Source organism: Zosterops lateralis, assembly GCF_965231275.1.
Source record: "Zosterops lateralis genome assembly, chromosome: 15".
NCBI lineage: Eukaryota > Metazoa > Chordata > Aves > Passeriformes > Zosteropidae > Zosterops > Zosterops lateralis.
The window spans coordinates 474,508-486,300 of NC_139775.1; positions in this window are offsets into that span (position 1 = coordinate 474,508).

The following is an 11,793-nucleotide window of genomic DNA, read 5'->3' on the forward strand; positions in this document are numbered from 1 at the left end:
CAGCACAGGTGAGCACAGGGGGTTTTTTGGGAATGTCGCTTGTTTCTCTGGAGCCAGATGGGATCTGAGGGCTGGAGAAACCACTTCTTTTATGGGATCATCAGGGAGTTGGGAGTCATGTTAATAACCTCTCCCAGAGCTCATAAAACCAGAGAGATGCTGCCAAAGGCAAAGGACGAAACCACACCAGCCCAAGAGGAGGAGGAATCAAATCTTCTGACACAATTTTGTGGGAATAAGGTCAGAACATTTTGTTTTGGCTGCCTGAGTGAGACTTTCCCAGTGGGACACAGTGTGGAAATTATTTTGACTCTTTTTTGGGGTAAAGGAGGTAAATCCCGGAGTCCAGCTGCTGTGTGAGTCCCAGCTGAGTGGGGTGATGGAATCCCATGAGGTGTGGGTGCAGTCAAGCCATCATTCCCAGAATTGATCCCATATCCACTCTGCTCTCCCAGAGGATTCGAGTGCTTTGCCCTTGACAGCCACTCCATCATCTTCTTCTCTAGAAATGACCTTTCCTCAAAGGTGCAGCCTCCCAGCCTGCCTGAAATTCCTGCTCTGCCTTCAGCAAGGAATAAACTCCCTCTGGAAAAGGCAAAGAGGTGCCTGAAAATTCAGGACAGACAATTCCCAAATCTGCTGAAGGAACGAGCCCCACACCCCCTCGGAGCATGGCAAGGAATTCATGGAAGAAGTGAATCCACCTCTTTACTCAGCAGCATGACTTAATTCCAGCAGGGAAAAATGAGCTCACAGGGACTGCCAGTTTCCCTTTCACCTTCCCTCTCCCTCCTCCCGGGATGGGAATGGGCAGAGGAGGGTTGGACTCGTGCTGACAGCGTTGGCTGAGTTGTGGAGGAGAGAAATCTGCACCGAGCTCACTCAGCTCATCCAGCTCTTCCTTGGAGGCAGGATGAGCAGGGAAGGAGCTTCTCATCCATCCCTGCAGGTCCTCCTGCCTGTGCCCGGCTCGGGCCAGCTCCATCCCCCCCTTTTCCGTGGGAAGAGGATGAGTGTCAGTCTGACACCTCGTTATTACTCATCCGGGTGGCTTTGGCACGTAGGGATTTAACATCACACTTTCCTCTAAGTGCTCTAATTCCTGCGGAGCCTCTTCCAGATCCGCTTGGAAGTGGTGGGATGACAGAGGGGGGTTGGGATTTACAGGGAGAAGTCCAGGTCGGAGCCTCAGCCCGTGCAAATCCTCTGGGATGAGCCGGATTTCAGCACCCCAAAGTTGGCAAAGTTGGAAGCACAGATGTCCAGGCAAAGCAACGATCCCCGGAATTGTGTTTAAATGATAGGAAAAAAAGGAAAACAACTTTGGGAAGTGGATGTAAACCATCCCTAATCACAGCCAGGAAATCAACTTTGCTGCTGAGGGGCTCGGGGTGGGGACAAGAGGAATGGAGAAGGAATCAATTTTTGCCGTGCTATGCTGAGGTCACACTGACAGACACAAAGCAGCTGCCACCGGCACTGCTGGAGGCACAACCTGACCACAGTGCTCCAGCTTTGGGGGCAAAACCCACCAGGACAACCCCAGCTCCAGGGAAATCCATCCTCCTGGAGATGAGGAGTAAAACACAGGCAAAGATGTGCTGGAGGCGATTGTCCTGGTGGATGTGGCCACTGGGAAATCTGCTGGAGAAACAAGCTGAAAGGAAATGCTGAAAAAACCCAAAAGAAAATCTGCTGGTTCCTCCCTCCTTGGGGACTTTTCAGTCAGTGACAAAGTCAAATGATGGCTTCTGGCTCTGGAGTTTCCAGCTCCCAGCCTGACAGCACCACTGAGGTGCCTCTTCATCCTCTCATGGAACTCCAGTGGGTATTGAGTCTCTTCCCTATTAATTCTTCCTCCTTATGGGCCTTTCTGACCTTCAGCAAGAGCAGAAGATGAGTTCATCAAGGATGGCCAAAATTCCAGAGGAATTTCTTCCTGGAAAGGCCTTGGAAGGAGCTCTCAGGGAGGTTTGGAGTCCCCATCCCTGGAGGTGTCCAAGGAATTCCTGGATGTGGCACTCAGGGATGGGGTCAAGGTGAGTGTCGAGCACAGCTTGAATTTGAGGATCTTGAAGTGCTTTTCCAGCCCCAGTTCTGGGATTCTGGGATTCTGATCAAACCCCAGCCAGTGCCCAGAGGGGGTGTGTGGGATAATTTATAGTGACACCAGTGACACACCAAGTACCCAAAGCAGGAGATCTGAAGCATTTGAGCAGATCCCATGGGCCAAAAAATTATCTGATCAAAAACTCCCCAAAATACCATGTAACAACAGCACCAAAGTCATTCCAAAAGCAGGGATGCAGCTCCAATCTCTCCTGGATGGCTCTGAGCACTCCTGCATTTATGAATGTTGACATCAGCACTGGATGGTGTTTTTTATTTCATTTCACGCTTTGTTAACTTCTCTCAATTACATGGAACACTCTTTTTTTGTTGTTGTTGTTGTTGTTTGGTGTGTTTTTTTTTTTAAATACCCAAACTTTTGCCTGTTCCCAATTACCAAAACGAAGGGGAAAAAAAATAAAAGAAGAAAGAAAAACAGAGTGGAAGAAGCTGGCACCGAAATGAAGTTGAGCACACAATGGAACAGAAGAGTTGGAGGCTGGAGAGATGGAGGAGTTAAGGCACGTGGTCGTAGGAAGCAGAGGAAGGCACTGACAAAGATAGAAAGAGGCCTTGAGGATTTCACAAACCCTGAAGGAAATGTCAGAGATATTTCAGTGATAATTATCCCTGCCTTCTGCTCCGGGTATTTAGAGGATTTATGTTGTCTTGGAACAACAAAAAAGCCAAATCAGTGCAGCTTTTTTGGGGGGTAATTTGTTAAATCTTAATAAATGCAACCAAAGCTTCGCCCTGTGCCAGAGGTTCACCTTCAGCAGGAAAACAGAGTTATCCAGACCTTTAAATGGCTCAGGATGTGTGGTTTGCTGGGCTGCTGAGCCTTTCTCCAGTGTTCAAAGTTGTTTTTAACACAATTGAAGATGGTTTTGATTCAATTATTGCATTAGTGGGAGGCTGAGCAGGCTGGGGAGCAGCAGGGTTATGGCTCTATGAGTTAATGTTCACACCCCTTTCGGGTGTCCCAGAGGAGCTCTGCGGGCTGGCGGCCAAATTTGAGCTTGACTCGGCTCCCAGTGTGCGAGCCAACTGTTCCTGCATTTCATTTCTGTCATATCCTGGACATTAAAACACCATTAATCCAAACCTTTTGTTTCGAAGAACAACTGTGCTGTAAAACAGCGAGGGAAGCTGCCAAAGTTCCCTCAAAACTGTGTAATATCGTGGTCATCCGCACAAACCGGGATGTAAAATTAAAAAAAAATCGGGTTATTTCATGTTATTTGGGTCTATAACTCGCTACAAATAAGATCTTAATTTTTTTTTCCTGCTTGGCTTTGCTGTGGGATGAGGGGGGATGAGTCCAAGAGCAGGTTTGTTCCTGTGGGATTCCACAGCAATTCCCACCGTTTAACCATTAAATAAGGGACGAGCTGGGAAAAGATTTTGCTGTTGTGAAATGTGTTAACCCCAGGCTCTATTCTGGAAGTGACTCTGTCCTACTCCCATTGGCTTTTCCTGGGTAACATGAGAACCACTCTGGGTTTTTTTCTTCCCAAATTGCTGGGTGATTCAGCAAGGTCTGGGAGACGCCTCCAGAGGCACGTTCCCTGGGTTGGCCACAGGAGTCAGGGGTATAGTCAGGATTCCAACAGCTTCCCCAACTCCACATGGATCCCGTTATTTTATCCGTGCTCGTTTAATTATCTCATTAATTATTTTAATAGAGGGGCGGAAAAGGCAGCAAAGAGTGAGGCTGGAAAACCCACGAACCAAGGGTTTTTTTCCTAGACTTGCTCCAAGCATCTCCTTTGTCCTAAAAACACCTCAGCAGCCACCATTCCCACAGGGACACGGCCTGGTATTCCCAGGGGATGGATGAGCACAGCCACATCCCAAACACAGCAGTTGAGGAAAACATGGAATCAGAGAAATCCTTGAAGCTGGAAAAGCCCTTTAAGATCAGCAATTCCAACAGTGCATGAAATCAGCTGTGTCCTTGTCATCCTTCTCCAAACCCTCATTCCCAGTCACCCTTCCTGGTTTTTCACAGCCTCCCCATGGAATCTTGACGTCCTCCTGCAGAGCTCTCAGCTTTTCAATCCGGTCAAACGAGCAGGAAGATTCCAACACCACCAGGCACCTTCCTGCTCAACACAAGTGAGATCTGCTTCCTTGGCTTCCCGAGGCTCTGGAAGAGCTGAATCCATCACCACTTCCCTCTCCTCGTGGTGCCTTTGGGATTAGGATGATGATGATGGCTGAGTGTCAGGATGGGATTTTTCACCATGGGGTGATTTTTGGGATGTCCTGTGAAGGGCTGGGAGTTAGACTCGTTGGTCCTTGTGGGTCCCTTCCAAGTTTGGATATACCATGATTCCAGGACACTCTTCAGCAGCTGTAGGGAGGGAGTGCTAGATTGGGCTCCTTTCCCAGAGCAGCTGAATCCCCAAGAATCCCCCATCCCTTGAGGAATATTCCAGGTAAAACAGTCCTGGAGCTTTTCAGGTGCAGCAGTGGCCGCATCATTTTAAGGACCAAGTGTTTCCTGCACGTCCCTTATTCCTCCAGAGCTGGCAGCTGGAACTAGAGGTTTATGGAACAAGGGGAAGTTAGGAACTGGAAGGAGGATTTAGGAAGCAAAGCCCTGCAGGAGGATCTCTGGCACCAGACATCCAGGAGCCACAGAAGCAGCTCTGAGCCTTCCAGGCTGGGTTTGGAGAGGCTTTAAAAGAAGTTCAGACCCTCTCCTCAAAAAGGAGACATCCAAACATCAACATCCATGACTCAAAGAAAACCTGGGATGCCCTTGCCAACAGGTTGGGCTCCTTCAACACAGGGAATATTTTCAGAAGAATTTAAACCACCATAAATCCAAGCCCAAGGCAGCTAGGAAGGAAGGAAGGAAGGAAGGAAGGAAGGAAGGAAGGAAGGAAGGAAGGAAGGAAGGAAGGAAGGAAGGAAGGAAGAAAGGAAGAAAGGAAGAAAGGAAGAAAGGAAGAAAGGAAGAAAGGAAAGGAGGAAAAAAAATAAATCCAATACCACCAGGAGAGAGGGAAAGATCTTTCCCCAGGCAAATTTAGACAAATTCTAAAGCACCCAGACAAATTTATGACCTGGTGGTTAAACCAACGCTCCTGGAGTCCAGGACCCATCCTAAAACAAGCTTAGATGGATCCATGAGCTGTGTTTTGGGCAGGATGTTTTGTTGTCTCCAAAATTTCCCAAATCCCATCCTGAGCATTCCCCCTCCTCTCTCTGCCTTAAAAGCCTTGCTTTGGCTCCGGCTGCAAGGAATAACAGGACGGGGAAGGGGAGGGAAAAGGGATCTCCGTCAGCTGCTAAACATATAAACCTGCAGATTTATTTGGTAGGAATAATCCCTAAAGGAGAAACAGATCCAATACTTCATCATCCCACAAACTGCCCACATCTGTTCGGAGACAGCAACAGGCGGCTGGGAACATGTGCCAGGAGCGGCTCGGAGGCAACCTGTCCCTGCTTCCCTGGATCCCATAGCCCTCTCTGCTCCCAGAGATGTTTCTGGATGCTTTTCTTCCTTGTGGAAATTCCCTCAGCTTCTCCTGGGCTGGGGAAGTATCCTGGGACAGCCTGAGGAGTTCATCTCAGAGTCTGTCATGGGATATACTGGAAATTTCCCCCCAAAAAATCCAATGTGCAGCTGACTTTAACCTACCATAAGCGCCAGGAAAAATATTTTCTCCAGTGGCTTCAGCCCTGGAGGTGATGGCACAAAGTGCTGGGCCACTTCCCATGGGGAGCACAGCCCGCAGCACCCTAATTTTGGCATTTAATTAGGATTTCAGCTCTTTGGGAACCCAGAAATGAGGAATAACCCAGTGCCTCGATTTCCTGAGTTGTTATAGGACCAGGATCATTCCAGCTGGATCAGGAGCCTGGCAGGACAAAACCCTGCAGAGAGGCACTGAAAACTGCTCCATATCAGCCAAATTTCATTGGATTAATCCCCTCAGGAAAGAGGGAGAATAGATGCAGGGAGATCCTGTCAAGTTCTCAGGGTTCCAGGATTTCCAGGGCCACTCCCCATAGCACCCTAATTTTGGCATTTAATTAGGATTTGGGAACCCAGAAATGAGGAATAACTTCGGTCTCAGTGTTGATCCTGTCCGTGACCAGGACGCTCCCAGTTGGATCAGGAGGACAAAAATCCACCCTGCAGAGAAGCACTGAAATACACCCCAAAATCAGCCAGATTTCAGTGGCTGAATCCCCTCAGCAGAGAAACCTTTGGAGGAATGGATGGAGCCAGGCTCCGCAGGGCACTCCAGGGATTCCCAGGATTTCCAGGCTCAGGGAAGAGAAGCAGGGGTGGATCCGTGGCTGTCAAAAGGCGATTGTGGGGGTTTGGAGCGGGGCGGAGTGGAAGGGGCTGGCCCTGGAGCAGCCTCCCCACGGCTCCCCTGCGGGAACCACGCGGCTCCGTTGACTTTTCACACCTCATTAAAGAGGAAAACTCACCGGGCTCCCGGTTGACATTCCCGGGATCGAGCTCCCGACCGGCAAACAGCGGCTCTGTGTTCGGGCTCTCGTTATTTTGTGGCCCAGGCTCAGCTGGAAAAAAAAAGCTGCTTGACGAAACTGCCTCAAGAAATCTCCTCCCTGAAGAGTTTAATTGTCCAAGTTTACGCTCCAATAAAATTCCCAAGTCTGGTCCTTTGGTTTTCCAGAGGGAGAATGATCCCGCTCGGATCCGTGTGGAGGTGCAGCTCCTGCAATGGGGACTGTCCCCTTTGCACGGGGTGTGGGGCAGATTTGGGATTTCTGTTTCTGCACCTGCAAAAAGGTGGATCCTGTGGGACTATCCAGAGCAGAGTGGGCATGGAAAAGTGGTGGACAAGGCCATGGAAAAATGGTGGCCATGGAAAAATTGTGGACAAGGCCATGGAAATGTGGTGGACAAGGCCATGGAAAAATGGTGGAGAAGTCCAAGGGCTGGAAATGTCTGGAAGAAGCAACTCAAGGGATGCTGTGAGTATGAAAATCCCTCCCTGAGGACTTTTGTATAAATGTCCAACTTCGCCCTAATTTTGTCCTTGAGACTATCACAGGATCTCTGCTCTGGACTACTCACAGCAAAATTTTGAAGCATAAAATTAAATTATAAATGCGTCAGCACAAATTCCACTCAATTCACTCTATTTCCCATTTGATTTGAGTGACATGCAGCAAATAAATACTAAAAATTACAGCAAAAAATAAAAAGATGATTTGTGTGAATGTGTCATGGCTGCATTAAACGGGCAGGTTTTCATTTGGCTACTTTTTAGTTCCTGGAGTGGGAGAACTGCAAATAAAAACACCCCAGGAAGCTCCAATTCTGGGTCAAAAGCTACAGTTTATGTCACAAACCCCTCAGGGGACAACTTTTGACACGAGGAGCAGAACGGATAATTCGGAAAACACAATATGAGGGACTTAGGGCAGATTTAGGATTGAGGAAATCAATTTTTTAAATGCGAAGCAATTTTTGGAAAGAGTTGGATCCAAGAGGAGACACACGGATTCCAGGGGGAGATGATGGAAATGACTTTTTTTTTTTTTTTTTTTTTTTTTTTTTTTTTTTGTGTGTGTGTGTGTGTGTGTGTGTGATGGTGTTACTGGTGGAAAAATTGACCTGCAGGGACTGATTTCCTCCTTTGTGTAACTGACCATCTGCCAAGACCTGATTCTTTCTGGATATTAAGGGTTCAAAATCCAAATGCTGCAAGGCCATGTTTAAACCTGAGCCTTGTGCACTGCCCAGCTTCCTCCATGTCCCAAATAAAAATCCTAAAACTGAACTCATCTGGGACAAAAGTGATGCCCTTTTTGAGGACATTACAAAATCCTTCAAAAAAACATCACAAGGCATCTTCAAACCTTCTCTGTCAACTTCTGAAGAGCCCAAATTCCAACCACTCTGTTCTCTTGGCTGCTCCAACAACTCCAGCATTCCAGGGAAATCTCAGCAGCTTTTCCTTTGTCTTGTCCTAGGACATTGCAACTTTTTGAGTGTCTCAAGCCCTGCTGAAGGTCAGGAGATGCCTGGACTTGGTGTTTTGCATTGGAACAGCTCCAGCTTGGAATATTTTGATGGCACAGACACCAAGCCAGGTCTTGGCTGCCTTTCCCTGTTTCTCTTCCTGCCCCTCTCGGGGTGGGATTTGATCCTTTTGGGGGGAGGTGGGTGCCAGGCAAGGTTTCTCCTTGTCACAGTTTGATTCAGATGAACTCGGAGGAGAATTCCTCTCAGCAACCACCTGGAATGTGTGGAGGAGGCTGGAGTTCAGGTTGGTCTTTTCACAAAGTCTTGCCTGGGTTTTGGTTTGGAAACCCCAAATTCAAATGAAAGATTGGGGACTGAGATAAAATAGATCTGAGATCCAACTCAAGCTGATTTTGCTTTCACAAACACCAAATCATCCTGGTTTGTTCTTCACAGAAATGAGGGAGGAAACCCCCTAAACTTTCATCTGACCCCTCCTCAAAGTTCTTTTGATGCTCAAGATAAAATGGAAGTGAGATTCCCACAATTCTTGGGGGAAGGAGCGGCCTCAAAACAAGAGATTCTGACCCTGGATGGACGTGACCCAGCACAGCTTGGCAGCCCAAATTCTGAAGTCATTGATCCTGGGAGAAGCAATAAATCCCATTTGACAGCTCAAGAAAAACCCAGTCTGACCTTGGGCTTCATTTTGCTCCCACTGATGCAGCTGGAGACCAGAAAATGGCAGCTCTGAGCCAGCAGCCAACTGGAAAATGGGTGGAAAAAAATCCGTCCTGCTGAGATGGGGAATAGGAAAATGTCTCTCCAGGACAGCGGCATCCCTGAGATCATCAGCTGAATTTATTCAAAATCACACAGTGATGGAATCACTGAGGTTGGAAAAAAAAATCTCCAGGATCATCGAATCCAAGCTGTGCCTGATCCCCACCTTGTCCCCAGCCCAGAGCATTGAGTGCCACATCCAGGAATTCCTGGGACACCTCCAGGGATGGAGACTCCAAACATCCCTGGGCAGTTCCAAGGCCTGGCCACCCTTTCTGTGGAGAAAATTCCTGCTGATGTCTATCCTGAACCTCCCCTGGTGCAGCTTGGGGCTTTATCCTCTTGTCCTGTCCCTGTTCCCTGGGAGCAGAGCCTGATCCTCTCGGCTGTCCCCTCCTGTCAGGGACTTGTGCAGAGCCAGGTTCCTCCTGAGCCTCCTTTTCTGCAGGACAATTCCCTCTCCAGCTGCCTTTCCATAGGCAGGGGAAAGCTGGGAAAACAGCCCTGTCCCTTGTCAGAAACCCACGGAGTGTCCAACTGGCTCCAGTGGGATGGAAAACACAACATCTCCCAACAGGAACTGTTTACTTCTTCCTCCCACCACCTTGGGCTGTAACATCAGCAGCCAGATTGGATTCTGGAAGTTCTCAGAAGCTCTGGAAGCTGCACAGGGTTTTAGGGCTGAACCTCGCCAGGCTAAAGGCTCGCAGCCCTCCAGGTCAAGGCCTTTTAAGGACTCTTTTATTGCAACTTTTGCAAATCCATTAAAAGAAAAAAAAAAAAGAATCCCCCTGAAGATTGCACCTTTGAAATGACAGCTACCTACGAAGTTTCACCACAGTAGTTCAAAGTGTTGGAAGAGACACTTTTACATTTAGCAGGGAACAGCAGGTTTTAATCTGTGGCGAGAGTTTTTTTCTCCCCAGCATATTCCGAGTCTGTTCCGTGAGTGCTATCTGTCCAGTTTCCAGGTTTTTATAATCCACTGGGGCCTGTGTAAATCTCAGGATTTCCTCTGCAGACTCGGCTCATGTTCCGCAGCTGTGCTGGAGCACATGTGTGAGGAAATTAGAAATGAAATCAGCTGATCCAGCGTGGATTAGGACAAGGAGAGGGACCCAAGCCCTGCAGGCTCCACAGCCTGTCCAGGGGGTCAGTGCCACCCTCCAGAGCGTGGCCATGGTTGCATCAGGGTCCTCTCACAGGAGGAGTGACATCTCCTCCCCCCAGCCCTGCCCAGGGGACACCTGAGGCCTTTATTCGGACGGTGGGGAGGCCCTGGAACAAATTCCCAGAAAAGCTGTGGTTGCCCCATCCCTGGAAGTGTCCAAGGGCATGTTGGACAAGGCTTGGAGCAAGCTGGGATAGTGGAAGGTGGCCCTGCCTATGGGGGAGGGGGGGGAGGTGTTGGGGGTGTTTAAACTTAGATGACCTTTAAATATTCCTTCCAAACCAAACCATTCCAGGATTTTATGGTTTTCTGATGGTTTTCCCCATCTCTTGCCCGTCCAGTTGCAGAAATTTGCACCATCAGGAGGTGTCAGCTTGGAGGAAGCCACTTGAGGTTAACTGAGGTCTATAACATTTATGGAACCACTGAGGGGGTTCCATAAGTGCTTTGAACTGGATTCACTGTCTCTATCTGCTCCTGATGCACTTTGTTCCCACAAATCTCCTCCAGCTGGGAACCAGCAGCAGGGAATGGACCTTGCAGGATGCTCGGAAAGGGCAGGGTAATGTTTGATCCCAAAACCTGCAAATGTCCCACAAATTTGCTGCCAGCAGCAGCCTGTGGACCTTGCAGGATACACACCAAGGGCAGAGCAATGCTCAGTCCCAACATCTGTCCATGGCAGATAATTCTTGGGATGTTGAGAAATTCCCTCTCTCAACACCTCCCTCTTGGCAAACCTTGCTCAGCCAAGTGGAGAATCCTGCTCCGTGCGCTCCATGTTCTCCATGTGCTCCATGTTCTCCATGTGCTCCATGTGTTCCATGTGCTCTGTGTGCTCCATGGGTTCCATGTGTTCCATGGGCTCCATGGACTCCATGTTTTCCATGTTCTCCATGTGCTCCATGAACTCCACATGCTCCATGTGCTCCATGGGCTCCACATACTCCACAGGCTCCACATGTTCCATGTGCTCCACGTTCTCCATGGGCTCTGGCAGGGGGGGCAGAGCTGAGCCCTGGGGGCTCTAGGGTTTATTTGATGCCCCCTGAGCTGTAAGGAGTTTGGGGGCTGTATCAAAGTCGGGCTTAGCGTGGGCTCAGACTGAGGGGGACAGGCAGGGGTTAAGTGAAGCCCCAGGGCTCTGACAGTTTGGGGCTGAACCTTTCCCTGCCAGCAAATCCCACTTCAGAAAGATTCCCCCCACACAGCCAACTTTTGGCCCTAGAGATGGGTTTGCCATGAAATCCCCATGCCAGGTGAGTTCTACCTGCTTGAAGTTCTCCGAGTGCTCTGGGGCCAGGATGGTCACCAGGGAAGGTCATTTCTTCCCTTGGAAGGATCCAGGAGCATCCCAGGAATCTGCTGTGGGATTCCTCAAGCCAAACCATTGTTTCATTATTTTTTTAGGTTATTTCCTCTCCCTGACAATGACAAGGAGCCCAAATTCCCAGTTTCAGGACCATTTTCCACTCCTATTAGTGAAGGGAAACCTGGCGAAACTCTCCAGGCTTCCCAAAGGTGGGAACATCAGGAAAGGGAAGGGAATTCAGGTAATTGCAGGGTTGAGCAGGGCAGAAGTGGCACTGCAGAAAGTGTGGTGAACCCTGCAGTTCAATCATCCCAAGCAGGTAAATTAAACCAACTCCTCACCTGAATGGTTCCTCCCTTTTCCAGCACCTGGAGGATCACAAACATCCCTTTATCTCCGGATTGTCTCATGTGGAATTGGCAGCTGGGCCAGCTCCAAATGCCTGTGCAAAGC